Below are 14,846 nucleotides of genomic sequence, written 5' to 3' on the forward strand. Positions count from 1 at the left end.
GGCAGGCAGGCCCCGTCCCGCAGGGACCATCAGGTATAATCAGGGCCTGCTGCCTGCATGTGGCTCCTCGCCTGAGGCTGACCAGGAGCTCCTGACGCAGGGCTGAGACTGGGACCAGCAGAGGGAGGTCATGAGACCCCCAAAGGGGGCCGGGCAGAAGAGGGGCATGGGGTGGTGGCGAGGCCTCTGTGCGGACAGAGCTTGTGCTGAGTGTGGGCACGGGCCACACGCAGGATCTGCAGGCAGGAGTGTCCCCAGGGAAGCGAGACCGAGATGGCCCAAGGCCGCCTCCTGGGCAGCTGCTGGGCACAACACACAGCAGGAGTGGGCAAGGCAGGCTGGGCCTCAGGCTGGCACCACGCACACGGGGCAACAAGCAGCCAGTGCACCAGGCCTCCGTCCGGACATGGCCAAGCCCGGACGTCAGGGCGACTTCTCTTCACACGGGGCATTGACTGGGAAGGAGTAGGGCCCTGAAAGTTGAGTTGGGGGCTGTGTGCAGACCCTGAAGCTGGGGGCCTCCAGCCCTGCTGTCCTGCCGGCTGCTTTGGCAGAAAGCCCCTTTGGGCCTTGCCTGGAGAGGTCAGCCTTCCTGAAGGGTCCGGGGTGGCCCCCCTAAGGCCCCGGCTACGTGGGACACTCAGGACCCCTGCCCTCCCCCTACTCTGCTTAGAATTAGATTCAGGCCCCAGCAGGCCCCCAGGCTGAGGTACCAAGTGTGGCCCGTGATGAAGTGGCTCTGCTCCAGAGGAGCTGTGTGGCTTTCCCAGTTGATGCACAGAAATCTGGAGCACACGTGTGAGATCCAGGTGGCCAGGATACGAGATACATCAGATGAATCCACTGCCACAGGCCCTACCCACAGGGGGTCAGGCCTTGGTATCCCAGCTTGTGGGCTAGAAAGGGCTCAAGGTCAGCTGGTTGGAACATGGGCCGCAAGGCAGGTACGCCAGTGCACAGACGTGCCAGAATCCTGAGTGTACTGCAGAGGGAGGGACCCCAGGGCTTAGGGAGATGGGATGCCTGAGGGCACTCGTCCCAAGAGGCCTGCTCACCCTCCGCGGGAGGCCCCCGAGGACCCGCCTTCCCTCCCACTGAGGATGTATCTGCCAGGGGAGCCCAGCTCTGCTCTGCCGCCACCGAGCAGGGTCTCTTGTGCAGCCGGATCCTTGGAGCTGCAGTGGCGGGGCTTGGCTGGGATGCGGGATGCCGAAGACAGGGTGGGCGTGGCCACTGGGCAGTGGCTGTGGGGCCAGCGGGCAGCTGCTGAAGGCTGACCGTCCTCAGGAACAGACACCTTCTGGATCTACTGGACAGATGTCTGGCCAGGGCCACCTGGGTTGAGGGTGGGCATTCTGAAAGTGAACCTCTTGGTCCCACCCATGGCTGGGCTGTGCATCTCTCCCATGCCCCCTGCAGCCCTGCTGGGCCCAGAGCCGCTGCCGGAGCCCCTGCTGCGGTGCCGCCTGCCTGCCCCGGGTCTGAGCCGAGGTGCTGGGCACTGGGCGGGGGTATTCAAGGAAGGAGTGTCCCTGTTTACATCCCTGTCACCAGCCCACGAATCTTGGTGACTATCCTTTGGCAAAATCACTGTATTTACAAAAACAGCCGTGGGGACATGCGTTCTAGGTAAGGGACAGGTGCTGCATGTCAGCCCAGGGGGCACAACACCTTGAGATGCCTCCAGAATGTCTGCAGTGAGCTGTGCGTGTAGGCTGCCACGTCCCACCCCTAGAGATGGAAAAGGAGGCGCGGGCAGACGCAGACCAGGGTTCTGTACCTGGAGCTGCCGGGTCTGGTGAATAAGGCAGGCAGGTTCCAGGCCGCCAAGGCCTGATGGGTGTCGTGTGCAGAGACTCTGGCCAGAACTTGTTTCACTCGGCGAAGCCTCCGGGAACAGCCGTGGGGCTGACTACACTGGAAGTATCAGTGCCCAAACCAGTGGGGCCCACCAAGTCATCATCTGGCCCTCCTCTGTGCCCACTGGGGGGCTGTGGCCTCACACAGCACAGCCTCGGGGTCAGCCAACCCTGGGCACTAGCCAGGCACCCCAAACTTGAACACCCCCCCTCAGTGCAGAAAGAAGCGGCCCCACTCCAGATACCAGCCTGGGGTCTGTCTTTGCAAAGCCCCAGGTGGTCCTTGTCGCATCCCCAGGGCCGGGTCCTTCCTCAGACCCGACCTGGTGCCGGGGTCTGCAGCGCTCTGGGAACCCGCTGTGCAGGGGCTCTGCTGCCTTCCGATGCTCTGCGATCCCTGGCCTGCCCCAGGGTGGGCTGTCGTGCCGTAGGACAGGTGGGCCCTGCGGGGAGGAGCCTCTGTGCGGCCCCAAGACCGCGGGCCCCGGAGGCGCCTGCATCCTCAGTCCCCTTGGCAGTGACTTAGGGCCCTTCTGTCCCGGGGATGGCTTCTTCCTTCACGCGGGTACGCTCACTGATACTTCTGGACAATAGCCCCAAACCTGACACGACCCCGTGTCTTGATAGATGGAGAAGCAAACTGGTATGTCCATGCATGGAGTCCCCCAGCCACGGAGAGCAGCCCAGACAGACCCCAAGAAACTGGGCAAAGGCACAGCAGTGGGAAGTCCCTGGGGCCCCGGCAGGCCAGGAAGCTTGCATGGCCGCCCCAGGCTTGTAGGGTGTGTCTGCCCAGGCAGGGCGGTGTGAGGCGTCCCTGTGGGGTTCCGAGCAGCCTCACTGGGCAGAGGGCCTGGGGAGGCGCCACCCACCCCCGGCAGGGTTCCTCCCAGTTCCACTAAGCCCCAGTACAAAAGGCCCGCTTTCCCCCACATGCCGTGTCAGTGAAACCTGTCCTTGGAGGCCCGGTTGCCAGTGTTCCTCGACCTGTTAAACACCGAGAAGGGTGAGAGCAGGGGCTCAGGCCGTGCAGGGAGCCCCGCCGCCGGCCCACCTGGGGCCTGCAGCAGAGCTGCGTTTGCGAACAGCCGTTCCCTCGGCCAGGGCAGGCAGCCGAGGAGGGGACAGGCCTGGCATCGACCCGCACACCCAGCCGCATCTGTCCGCAGCAGCTGGTGGCTTTGTGCGGCCAGCCCCATGCTTTCTTCCAGGTCCCAGGTGCCTTTTCTGGTTACTTGGCTGTTACCTGAGAACCTTCACTGGCACCTAAATGTAGGTGCTGTTTCACTCGGGAGTCCCGTTGATGGCGTATGGTCCACAAGGCTGAACGGCAGTGATTCTGCGCCAGGAACACCGATGTCATCCTGCCGGCAGTCAGCCACTTCCTGGGAGTGGGCAGGGACGCGCAGAAGGCCACCTGCAGGGGAAACGCTTGGTGGCAGAGCCCCGAGGTCCCCAGGTGAGTGCCAGGAAATGTGCTGGACAGGCATCACGTGTTGCCCTCACACCCTCAGCAAGACATGTTCCAGGCCGCCCTGTCCTCCGAGACGCACGGTCTGTTCACCGGCTTCTCAGTGTCCCCCACGAGCATCCCTTCAGACGGTGGTGAGGCTGCTCGGAGCAGAGGAAGCCTGTGTCGGGGACAGCACTAAGACTTCTCGCGCATGGTTCCAGCCCCGAGCAGTGTGCTCTGCTGTCCTGTCCTCACTGAAAGAGCTTCTGCAGGTCAGCGGTGCAGGCCGCTGCAGCCAGGACCTCACAGACCGCAGCCAGCTGTCAGCAGGCAGGGGCCTGTGCTAGTCTACACGGCCGTCGGCAGACTTTGGAGCCTTGTGCTGCAGGATGGAGGCCCTTGGCTCCTGGGGCTGCCCAGCCTGCTTGCAGCCGACAAGACCCTCTTGCAGCCCCAAGACCACCCAACCCAGCAGATGGGCAGCACTCACCCAGCATCCCACTGCAGGTCAAGCCCCTATTGGACAAGCAGGTGGCCAATGGCAGACCCAGCAGGTGACCACGGATGCAGCCCATGGCCGTTGAGAAGTCACCGCCTTTGTGTGCCCTGAGTTCTGCAGATGTGGTAACATCAGACAGCCATGTGCCCTGGGAATACACAGCCTGGCCTTGGCATCCGTGGTGGGTGAGCCCCTGGGAGCTGGAGGCTGTGCTCGGCACTGAGGGTGACATGGGGACAGGCCGGCTGGGCACAGCTTGCAGGGAGACCTGGCAGCTCGCTCGCAGGCGGGCTCTGTGCTGACGTGCTGTGCGTGTCTTTCACTCCCCGTGAGTGATGTTCAGTCAGGTGTTTCCCACCTGTGTCTCTGCCAAGAAGCCACAGAGAACCCTCCTCACAAAAGGACTGTTTGCACACACAAAAAAAACATTCCTCCAGGGGTTCTTTAGAAACGCTTGCTACTCAACTCACTATAACTCCATGGGAAAGCCTGGTGTTAAAGACAAGCTGGCACAGACGGCAGCTGTAAAGCCGAGCGTGCCGTGCACCTGTGCCCTGGGAGAGGCAAGCCACGGCCCCCACCCCACAGCTCAGGGCACGCGGTCCCCCGCATCCAGCCCGCGCCGCCTCCCCTGCGGCCTTTTCCGCCCTCGCTCTGGTTTCCATGTGTGCTGGAGGCAGCGCTGCTCTGCCGTGGCTCAGCGTCCTTGGGCTGGCAAGCTCGGTGCTGGCCTCACCAGCCTGACCCAGAGGCCCCTTAGGAGATGAGCAGGAAGGAAGCGCCTGGGCCAGAGGGAGCTGAGCAACATGCCAGGAGCAAGGCGGCTGCCGCTGGGCGAAGCACCAGACAGGCGCCCACCGGGCACAGGGTGGGAGGTGGACGGTTCTTGATGAGCACCAGCGTCCTGGGCCTGTCAGCCCCGTCCATTTGCACAGATTATGGTGGCTGTCATCTTGATGCCTGACACGTGCCGGGCCCATGTGGGGAATTTCCAAAGACATTCCCAAAGCAGGCTGGGGCGTCCACATGGCAAGTCATGGGTGGGAGATGGGGCCAGGACAGCAGGGAGTAGGACATGCCCCACTGTGCCCAAGGGGGACACCGAGGTGCTCATGGCCTCAGGGGGAAGCACCTCTGCCTCCATGCCCACCGTGTGGGGCCCCAGGGCTGCCCCACGCCCACTCCCAGCACCCGGCCTGGGCGTTCAAGCCCTGGGAGCTGGGCCAGGAGCAGCGCCGAGGCCCCACATGGGCCCGGGACACATCGGGCGTGAAGATGACAGTCGCCGTCGTCTGTCCAGACAGGGCTGACAGGCCAAGGATGCTGACCCTCAAACAGGAAAGGCTAACCGGGCGGATGCGGCGGCTGGGACCTGCACCCCGCCAGGCTCATCTGCCCGCTCTTGGGCTCCCAGCCTCCAGAAGCGAGAAATGAATTTCTGCTTTTATCAGCCACCCAGTCTGTGGAGTCTTGCTTTAGCAGTCCAAGATCATGAGACCAAGATGCTTATGTTTCTGTTTTTTTTTTTTCAGACAAGCATTGTTAAGAAATTGAGTCAGTTTCTTCATGAGTCAGTTCAGTCATCCTTTTGCAGTTGTCCGTTGACGCATTAATAAAGCAGCCACGCTCAGCAGCTTATGACAGCACATGGAGTCTGCGAGTCAGGAGGTTGGGAGGGGCTGGGCTGGGCAATTTGTCTCTGCTCCACCTGGCGGTGGGTCCCTGGGCGGGCTAGGCACGGGGGGACCTGTCAGCATGGTGGTCTAGGGGAGTCGGGCGTCTTATGTGGGGGCTCCAAAGAGTTCTGCCAGTGAACCAGGCAGGAGTCCAGAACCATCTCTGCCCAGCCCTGGCAGCAGGGAGGGAACACAGACCCCACCTTGTGAGGGAGGAAGGTCAAAGTATTCGCAGCCTTTACAAAATAAGGCTCGTTACTCTTTGTGCAGCCAGAACAAGGGAGCAGAGGCAGCCCGGGCCAGGGGGAGGACCCGGGGCAGGGACTGTGCGCTGTGCACCTGTGTGGCAGCGGGGCACACCCAGGTGCCCACTCCCTCTCAGCACTGCTGGGAAGGGCACTCATCCCAGCACACCAGAGCAACTTCTCCAAATGAAAGGACAGTGGACCAGGACCTCCCAGGCACAGGGACCCCGAAGGACCCTTCATCTCAGGGAGAGCCACCGGGGATCAGGAACTGAAAGTAAACATGAAAGTCGGGCTGCAGTTAAGGGTTCCTCAACCTGGAGCAGGTTCGTTGACAAAGCCTCACTCACAGACAGCAGCAGGCCCTCCTGGGTGCCCGACCTGGAGAGAATCTCCCCGATGACCTCGGTGGGCTGAGCCCCGGGGTGCTGAGAACGCAAGTAAGAAAGAGCGAGAGGCCATGGAGAGAACCTGAAGCCTGTGTGGTGCCCTCGGACCCAGCTGTAGTGCGTCTCATCCACGTCTGTGGCTTTCCCGAGATGTCAAGGCATTCCGAGATCTGATGTTAGGCTTGTCGTTTTTGTTAAATATTCAGAAGTATGTTTGATGAACTTGCAACAAATGTTTAAATATTGGGAAAATTTTCCTTTGTTATATCCATATATTTTGATTTATCAAATGAGAGTGTGACTATGTAGAGATCATTTATTACACAACATACCATTTATTAATCATGAGAATTTGTTGTAATTGGTGTTCATTGACTTTGGGAATTTCAAACAGACCATAATGCAGGGAAAAACAACGCCCATGTCACCAGCAGCTGGCTGCAACATTAAACAGGCCTACCCAGCTGGCAGCCCCGCGCCTGCAGCACCTCGTCTCAATAGTGGGCACGCCAGGACCCGAGGGGTCTGCAGGACCCCTGGAGCTTGCTGTGCGCACCTGGAACATGGGGTGGCAACTCCATCTGATGAGAGTAGATGAAGTACTTTAGTCTCCTTTTCATCGAAGACAAGACAGAAGGCAGGTGTCTGAATGCACAGTGGGGTGGGAGAAGTGGGTCTCCCCGAGTCTGTGGCCGTGCTGGGCAGAGCCCACAGCTCACACCTTTCCTGTCCATAACCCTGGGCCCGCCATTCCTCTTCCCTGCTCGGAGGAGCAGAGAACGTGCTATGTTGCTAACCAGGAGTAATACGTCCTAAAGCCCCTCCCGGCACACCGTGCAGCTCAGCTATAGGGCAAAGAATGACGGGTGGAGAGAAGAGCCGGCATCGGAATGGGGTCAGACAAAAGGAAGGGGCCTGGTAAGCTCTGTGTGTGAGAGGAGAGCCCACATTCAGTGACACCTACCTCCTGAAGGATGGTGTGAATGGTGACGACGCTCCACCACCCAGTAACACCCTGCGGCCCGCTGCAGTCGCCCCCGCAGCCCTGGCACCGCTGGAACGTTCCCCAGCCCTGCTGCCGGGATCACAGAGCGTGGCACTTCCCGAGCCCGGCTCTTCCGCTCACGTGACACGCTCACCATCCGTCCAGAATGCGTCCCTTCCTCTGCACTGCTGGGTCCTGGGATGGAGGAACCAGGGACTCGCTGCCCACCTGCTGGGACACAGCTGGGCCGCGTCCTGGTTTTGGCCACACAGGCTGCTGTGGGCGTTCAGGGACGAGTCCCTGTGGTCTTTATGGGAGATGTGCTCACTTGAAGCTTCACCCAGCCACGCTGATAGTGGCAGAAGCTGCCCCTGGGAAACCAGCCCTCGCTCACGGCGGGCAGCTCGGCGTGGAGGCGCAGGGCACGGGCACGGCGGCCGGCCCCGCCCCACACTGGTCTGCCCCTGCAGAGCCTGTCTGGGCCCCTCGGGCCCTCCTGGAGCATGCACCAGCCCGGCTGGCACCTGCCCCTCCCCGCGGGAACAAGCATTCTTGTGAGCAGAACTGTGTCTCAACAGATACCAGGAGGTAGGCACTTCGTCGTGTACGATGCCCCGAAACTCACTCTGCACTCCCGCCTGACACCCGCCTTTGCCTCCTCTGCCGAGGAGGGCCGGCCAGGCCGGGATCTCCCAGAGCCAGGTGGCCCCATCGTCCCTCCTGAGGAGTCAGGAGGAGGGGCTGGGAGGAGCCCTGGCTCTTGGGGTTGGGTTGGGGCGAGGCAGGGGCTGGCCTGGGCCCTGGCACTGCCTCACTGGAAAAGCCTCAGACCTGAAGGTGGTTTCAGGGGTCAGCGGTGCCGCTGGCCTCAGTCCGTGAGAAGTCACTCCCTCCATGCCTTCCGACCTTCACCTGCTCAGGAGCCAGCGGGACTGGCCTGGGCACAGGCCCTCAGAGGGACCGTCTCCCAAGGGTCCTGACCCTGACACCCAGGGGTGTCACCAGCTCCCTGAGGGCGCAGGACCCACCGCTGGACTGCCTGCCTCACCGGCGAGTCTGGGTCGCTGGCACCAGGGAGACCTGTGGAGAGGACCCGGGCTGAACCCGGCCTGGTGGGAACAGAGCCAGGAGCAGCCAGGGCAGGGCCTCGGCTCAAAGCCCTGGGCGGCGGCTCTTAGCCAACCCAGACCCTGCGGCGCGGGCACCAGGTGACTGCCCTGTGCACTGTGGGGTGCTGAGTGGCATCCCCGGCCTCACATACCCAGTGTGACAACCAAAATCGTCTGCAGACATTGCCCAACTCCCTGAGGGACAAATCTGCCATTTTGCAGACTGGTGCTCTGGGGTTTTCACTGTTAAATACACACGTGTGCATAGGAAATCGGACTTGCCATTCTAACCGCTGCTAGTGTCTGGTTCCGTGGCATTAAGTACATCCACACTGTCGTCAGCCGTCACTGCCCTCCGTCCCTCAGACTCCCCTCTCCATGACACTGACTCCCTGCTCCCCCGGAACCTCTGTCCCACCATCTCCATGAAGCTCTCCACTCTCGGGGCCCATGTCCGTGGCTCAGACAGCATCTGTCCTTCTGTGTCCAGCGTGTCTCACCGAGCATGGTGGCCTCAAGGTTCCTCCACGTGGTAGCCTATGTACGCATCTCCTCCTCTTTATGACCCAGTAATAGTCCACTGTATTTTTATAGATGGTATTTTTAAATCCATTTATCAGCTGTTAAGTTTTATCCATTGACCAGTTGATGGGCACGGGTCGTCCCTTCCTCTTGGCCTGAATGCGGGCCACAGGCACCCGCCAGGGACCCTGCTCCGTGGTCCTCTGGTGCAAGCCGGGGAGCCATGTCACTGGATCACAGGCGAGTCTGTGTCTAACGCCTCGGAGGGTCTGCCAAACTGTTCTCACAGCAGCTCCACTGTGCTACATTCCTGCCAACACTTACCTCTATTTCTTCACTTTTTGGTTTTTTTTAGTAATAGCCATCCTGATGGGGATAAAATGGTCTCTTGTAGTTTAATCCATGTTTTTTATTCATCATGAATTATTTTCTGGGCGTATATGTGATAGGCTGTCTGTCTTTCGGAACTTAAATTCTCCCTGGGATGAGATGCATGGGAAGTCACTGAAAACCGGACAGGAGCCCAGCAGCAGTGTGAGGGGGGGAGGGCAGGCTTCGATGAGTGCAGCAGCCTTGCTGGCATGAGGGAGAAGGCTATGCAGCCCCTCAGGTGTCCTGGCACACCTGGTGGCGACCATGTCAGAGTGCCTAGATGCCCAGGGGTGCCCGCCTGCAGCCTACCTGCTAGAGGGGCAGGATTGGTGCACATAGCCTCCCACGCAGGAGAGCAGGTGGCGGCAGGAAATGACAGCAGCAAGTGAAAAGGCTGGAGCCACAGGGACAGCCCTGGGGCCAGCCCGGCAGTGCTTCGTATGCAGCACCTGGCTGCCCCGCTGTCCTGGAGGGAGCACCCCCAGCCGGCCACCCAAAGCGGGGCACAGGGGTTCTTGATCACTGGAGCCAAGGAGGTGAGACATGCCTGGAACCACCCAGCCCAGGGGCCTGCTGGACGGCGCCTCCGTGTGGTGCTGGTCAGTGCTGTCTGCAGACCCCACTGCCCCTCGCTGTGCATCCTGCTGCCTGTGGCCGCTCCTCAGCCACCCCGGTGGGGATGGGGGCTTCCCTCCGAGGAGGGCCTGCTTGCTCTCAGGACTGGGCCACTGGGCGGTGGGTGCATGGGGACTTGTGCGTGAGCATCTGCCTGCTCGCTCAGCGGGCAGTCTGGGGGCAGGGGTGTGGCTCCCCGCCTTGCTGAGAGGCCCTTGGGCCCCCACCCCCCGCAGGTAGTCCAAAGGGCTTCCCAGGGGCCAGCTGCATCGTGATGAAGCTGCTTGTCTTTCTATGTCCCTTGAAGAATTTACTTACTGTTACCAAGAGAGAGATTATTTGCACAGAGGTGGCTGTGTCCACATTTTTTTGCAGCCACAGCCACACTTAAAGGGCTTTCAATTCCCACCACCATGTTGGAAGAGAAGAGGCCACAGCCTTTCACCCATCCTGCTGCCCTTTGTGGACAGGGACACCACCCAGCTGCGAGCTGGCCATGGTGTGGGGCTTCCTGCAGCGCTGAGCCCCCCGTGGGCCTCGCAGGAGCTGGCTGGCCGGCAGCCCTCAGGGATGGGAACTCAAGCATGCTAAAGGCACCAGGCTCAGCGCCCGTTTCCCAGCTTGGGCCCTGAGGAGCTGGGTCCCCCACGGCGGCCCTTTGCTGGCCTCACCACAAGAGGCAGTGCCCAGCACCTGTGCTCCGGGCCTGGCCCCAGCAGGCACATGGCACATGGCTGAAAAAATGTCCATGTCCCTCAAGTCTGGTTCTCCATCAGCTGTAAGGCCGTCGCTCCTGCTCGTGACACCAGAGAGAAGTCGGACTGTGACCCCTCAGGCTGAGATGCGTCCTGGCTTCAGCGATGCTGAAATGTGAGGAGCACCCAGCATCTCGGAGTCCCGCCTTGGTGACACACTGTGCGCGCTGTGGACACGGGTGTGCACGCAGGAGCCGGGCCGGCTGCTCCAGGGCCGAGGGGATGACGCGGCTGGCGGTGACCGGGCAGAGGGGATCACCACATTTGCTCTGCAATTGGAAGCTGATAAAGGATGTGGACGGTGCCATGCCTCTTTATAATTAGGAAGATCATTTAATTACTGCTGTTAAAACCCGAGCTGCTCCCCAACATGGGCTGCTTCAACAAAATACCTTTGGCCCCACTATTCCCCACACACGGACCTGGCGGCACTTAGAAGTGCTGAGACTCCGAATTTCATCTTGTAAACCCATCTGGTTTGAAGTAGTGCAACAAGCAGGGAAGGAATTAAATCAAAGAAACCAATTTGTGATTTTTTTTTAAGATACAGAGAATTCATGAAGTAGGCGGGAAACGGGCCCTTCCTCCCCTCCCGGGGCTGGGCCGTGTCCCTGGCCAGGACACAGGTGGCTTTGAGGGGCGAGGGAGCCTGGCAGGGAGGGATGTGGGGACCAGGTTTGTGCCAAGGTGGCGGATGTGCCCACGTGCAGGCACCTGCGTCTACCCCCAGGACCCCGGGCGCTGCGCAGCATCCTCGGACCACGCCCCACACCAGTCCCGCTGGCCTCCGCCATTCACACCACAGCGCTGGGGGGGAACTGGGCGCCGGGGCCTGACTAGCTCAGGTTGGGCCCCGCCTCTGCACAGGGGAGTCCTCCGCTGGCCTGGGAGCTCCTGGCGCCGCCCCTTCCTCCAGCTGCAAGGCTCTGCTGGCTGTGCCCTGGGCAGCGTGGCCCTGGTGACCTCCCTCCCGGGCACCGGCGCTGTGATCTGCAACCCACCTGGGAGTGTGCTGCGTGCTCACCCCCTCGACTGAGGGGCCCCCTCACTCTGTGGCTTCCCCCCAGAGGGAAGGGAGGCTGGAGCCCTGCAACCACTAGGTCCCTCCCTCTCCGACTCCAGGCTGAGCCAACCTGGAGCAGACCCCCCTCACACAGTGGAGTCTCAGCGCACTGCCTCTGCACCCCAAATGCAGCCCCTCTAAGGTGTTTGCCCCGGAGACCTGGGCCCACGCCTGCCTGTGCCCTGAGCTCCCCCACATGCTCGTTTTGGCCACTTTCTCTTGGTCCCAGTGAGCGCATGCAGGGTTACCAGCTTTCCTTCAGCGGTGGTGCCACCGGAGGATCCCCACACCAGACCCTGTGTGCTGTGGCGTCATGACAGTCCCTATGTCTTGGGCTTTTGCAAGACTTCAATTAGAGGGGGCAGCAGCCGCAGAGCTTGCTGGGTGCCTGCCACTTGCCGAGTCCTTCAGAAGCTCCAGTCGTTTGTGCCGGGACATCCTAAATGGCAGGGCAGTTTGCCAGCCTTCCTGGGAGCTGGAATGTTTACCTCAGGGACAGAGCCCCAGAGCTGGCAGGGGCAGCAGCTTCCTGCCACTCCGGGCTGCTCCGCCTCCTCTCAAAATGGGGGCTGGGCTGGCAGGGGGCATCCCGCCACACCCCGGGGCCCGGGGTCCCTGAGCCCTTACACAGGACCCAAAGGGATGAAGGAAGGAGTGGACAGACCCCACTCCTCCTCTACTCAGTTGAGAGTTTGCCCATTCCCCTCGTTGGGCGGCCATTGCTTTTGAAAGGGCTTCCAGGACTGAGGAGTCCGCAGTCCCTGACCAGATCTCTGAGGTCCCTTCTGTCTACGCCTCTGTTCTCCTGAGTCCTGGCAGCTGGACACCTGGAGAAACTCAATCGGGGCAGGATGGGGCCGCCGGGCCAGTCCAGTAGCTGAGGGGCGAACCTGTGAGGTGGCATGTCGGAGGTGCCCCAAGCCCTGCACAGCATGGCGGCTCCTAGGAGGGGCGGCCAGGCGTGCTCACAGAGGAACCCAGAGGGAGGGAAACGGAAGCAGAAAGGAGAAACAGCCACAGAAAGGAAGCTGCTGGGACAGCCGCTTCACAGGGGAGTCGAGGACTGTCCAGGGCAGCTGCCGTGGGAACGTCAGCCCTTCAGGGCAGGCAGTGGCCAGGCAGCACCTGCAGCTGGCAGCGCACACCAACGCGCATTTTAGCAATAAGTGAGCAAGAGAGAGTGCTTTTCTGAAATGCAGAGCCCCCAACAGAAGCTGGGTGATGGAGCCAGCCTTCCCTTGTCCCCTCCAGGATGAAAGGCAAGGTGGCAGCAGCCCAGGCAGGTGACGTACGGCCTGCACACGGCAGGGCTGCCGAGAGGGCCGGCTGAGCTTCACACTGAGCCTCGAGGCATCCGTCCTAAAACAGCCCAGCGCCCTTCACTGGGGACTGGCCACTGGTCAGCAGTAGAACTGGGGTGGGTGACAGTCTGGGCCAGCTCAAAGCACACCATGGAGCACAAGCAGGTGGCTCAGGCACCCCGCTGCACAATTTACAAGAAGTCAGCTGAAGGTGAGGAGAGAAAACAATGCCTTTGGGGGCTGCTCCCCAGTGCGGGATGAGCCCTCATCTGCAGCGCCTGGCCGGCTGAGGTGCAGCCCCCATGCCGTCCAGCATTTGGAACAGAGCCAGGAAGGGATCCACAGGCCTCAGGGGTTATGTGCACAAGGTTGGCAAGTGGCATACCAAAGGCCTGAGCTCTCTGCTGCCCCCTCTCACCTGCAAACACCCAGCACCATCCTTAGTTCAGCGGGGAGCTTCTCACTTGAGCCTTGGACAAAACCAAAAGGGAGTTGCTCCAACTGCAATCCTCATGCCAGACTCCCTGTGCCGTGGGCTGCGTGATGAAAGGGTGTGCAGAGGGCAGGAAGCCTGAGAATCTCAGTGGGCCCACCCAGAAGATGGGCACTGCAGGACACAGCCCGGCACCACCGGAGGCCTCCCAGGACAAGGAGAGGTGCAGGATGTATTTGTGGTGCTAATGCAGAACAGGCTGCCCTAAGCAGGAGCCCACGGGTGCATGTAGCAAGCCCGGAAGGGGACCCGCTGTGCGGGCGAACTGGTGTCCATCATGGGTGGAAGTCTAGAGCCGCCCTTAGGAGTACAGCCCTGGAGCTGTGTCCACGGAGCCTGCTGGCCACTCGGCAAATGCTGCAATCATCTTTACACCCTGGCACCAGATGCCCGTTTAGGTTTTGGGGGGCCCTGGTTCCAGAGCTCACCTTTCAGCAGCCTTGGTCACCCCTCCCTTCCTAGACCTGCCTCACGGGAATGGTTCCTGCTGTCCAATTGCTAAGCCTTCAGTCACTTCACGCCACCAGCATGAACACATCTGGAAAGCAACTGTCCAGTCCAGGGTGGACATCGTGAAATGCCCGGCTGCGTCTCAAAGAGGCAGCACCAGCACAGAAGGGGGGTAGAACCCCGGCCACTTGCATTTCCCGTCCACTCTGTGTCCAAGGTAGCAGCCTTGACGTTGACCGGCTGTCCGCTCTTCCTGCCTGGACTCAGGAAGGGGGGGATCAAAGGCCCTCTGGCCCCCATCCCTGGTGTTGAGTTAACGGGGAGAGGTCCCTCACCACCTGGCCTGGGAAAAACGCTTCATAGACTGGTCTCGAGATGACTCATGACCACTGTCATTGTGCCCCCTGTCCAGGGCCTTCCGTGGGGACCTGACAGCGAATAAAGTCAATAAACAGGGGAAAATGCGTGCCGGGGATAGGGCCAGCCAAGGGAAGTGCTGGAAGAGCAGAACTGCCTGTTTTTGTCTTTCCAAGATCAGAGTCAGGGCTTCTCCCCGTTCCCAGCCCCTAACCCAGTGCCCTGTCGTGACCGGTATTCCCTGCTTCGGTGGAAAAACTCCCAGGACAGGCACTGATCCTGAAAACAGGCCAGGAGCGCTGGAAGTCCTAGCAGAGGGTCAACTGCCCCTGTGATTTATTTGAGTTAAAAAGGCGGCGTGCACACCTGGGGCTGGGGCGGAGCCCCGGTACCCGCTGCCTGGGGGGCGGAGGTTAGGACGCGGCCGAAAGGTAGCCGGTGGGGGGTGGGGGTGGGCGGGGACCGCACGGCCGGGGCCGGGAGGGGCCGGGAGGAGGGTGAGGGGAGAGGCGGGGCCAGGAGGGGGCTCTGGAGGGGGCCGGGCGGGGGCGCTCGGAGGGCACCGCCCGGACCGTCGCTCCGCCCGGAACCGCGTCTGCGGCCCGCAGACCCCCAAAGTCCCAAGTCCATCCGGACTCGCTCTCCCCGAAGCCCCGCGCGCGATCTAAGTGGAGGCAAATAAACGGACACGCAGGCAAGCAGC

General features: G+C 61.4%; 1 long non-coding RNA gene across 1 annotated transcript; it reads right to left on the reverse strand.

The window, feature by feature from the left end:
* Positions 1–6,509: 6,509 nt before the first annotated feature.
* On the reverse strand, positions 6,510–7,239 carry LOC130680872 (uncharacterized). Its single transcript, XR_008993899.1, has 2 exons — positions 7,086–7,239; positions 6,510–6,702 (listed from the first exon to the last, which is right to left on the reverse strand). It is a non-coding gene; the product is annotated as an uncharacterized LOC130680872 (long non-coding RNA).
* Positions 7,240–14,846: the final 7,607 nt, after the last annotated feature.

Source organism: Manis pentadactyla, chromosome 14, assembly GCF_030020395.1.
Source record: "Manis pentadactyla isolate mManPen7 chromosome 14, mManPen7.hap1, whole genome shotgun sequence".
Taxonomy (NCBI): Eukaryota; Metazoa; Chordata; class Mammalia; order Pholidota; family Manidae; genus Manis; species Manis pentadactyla.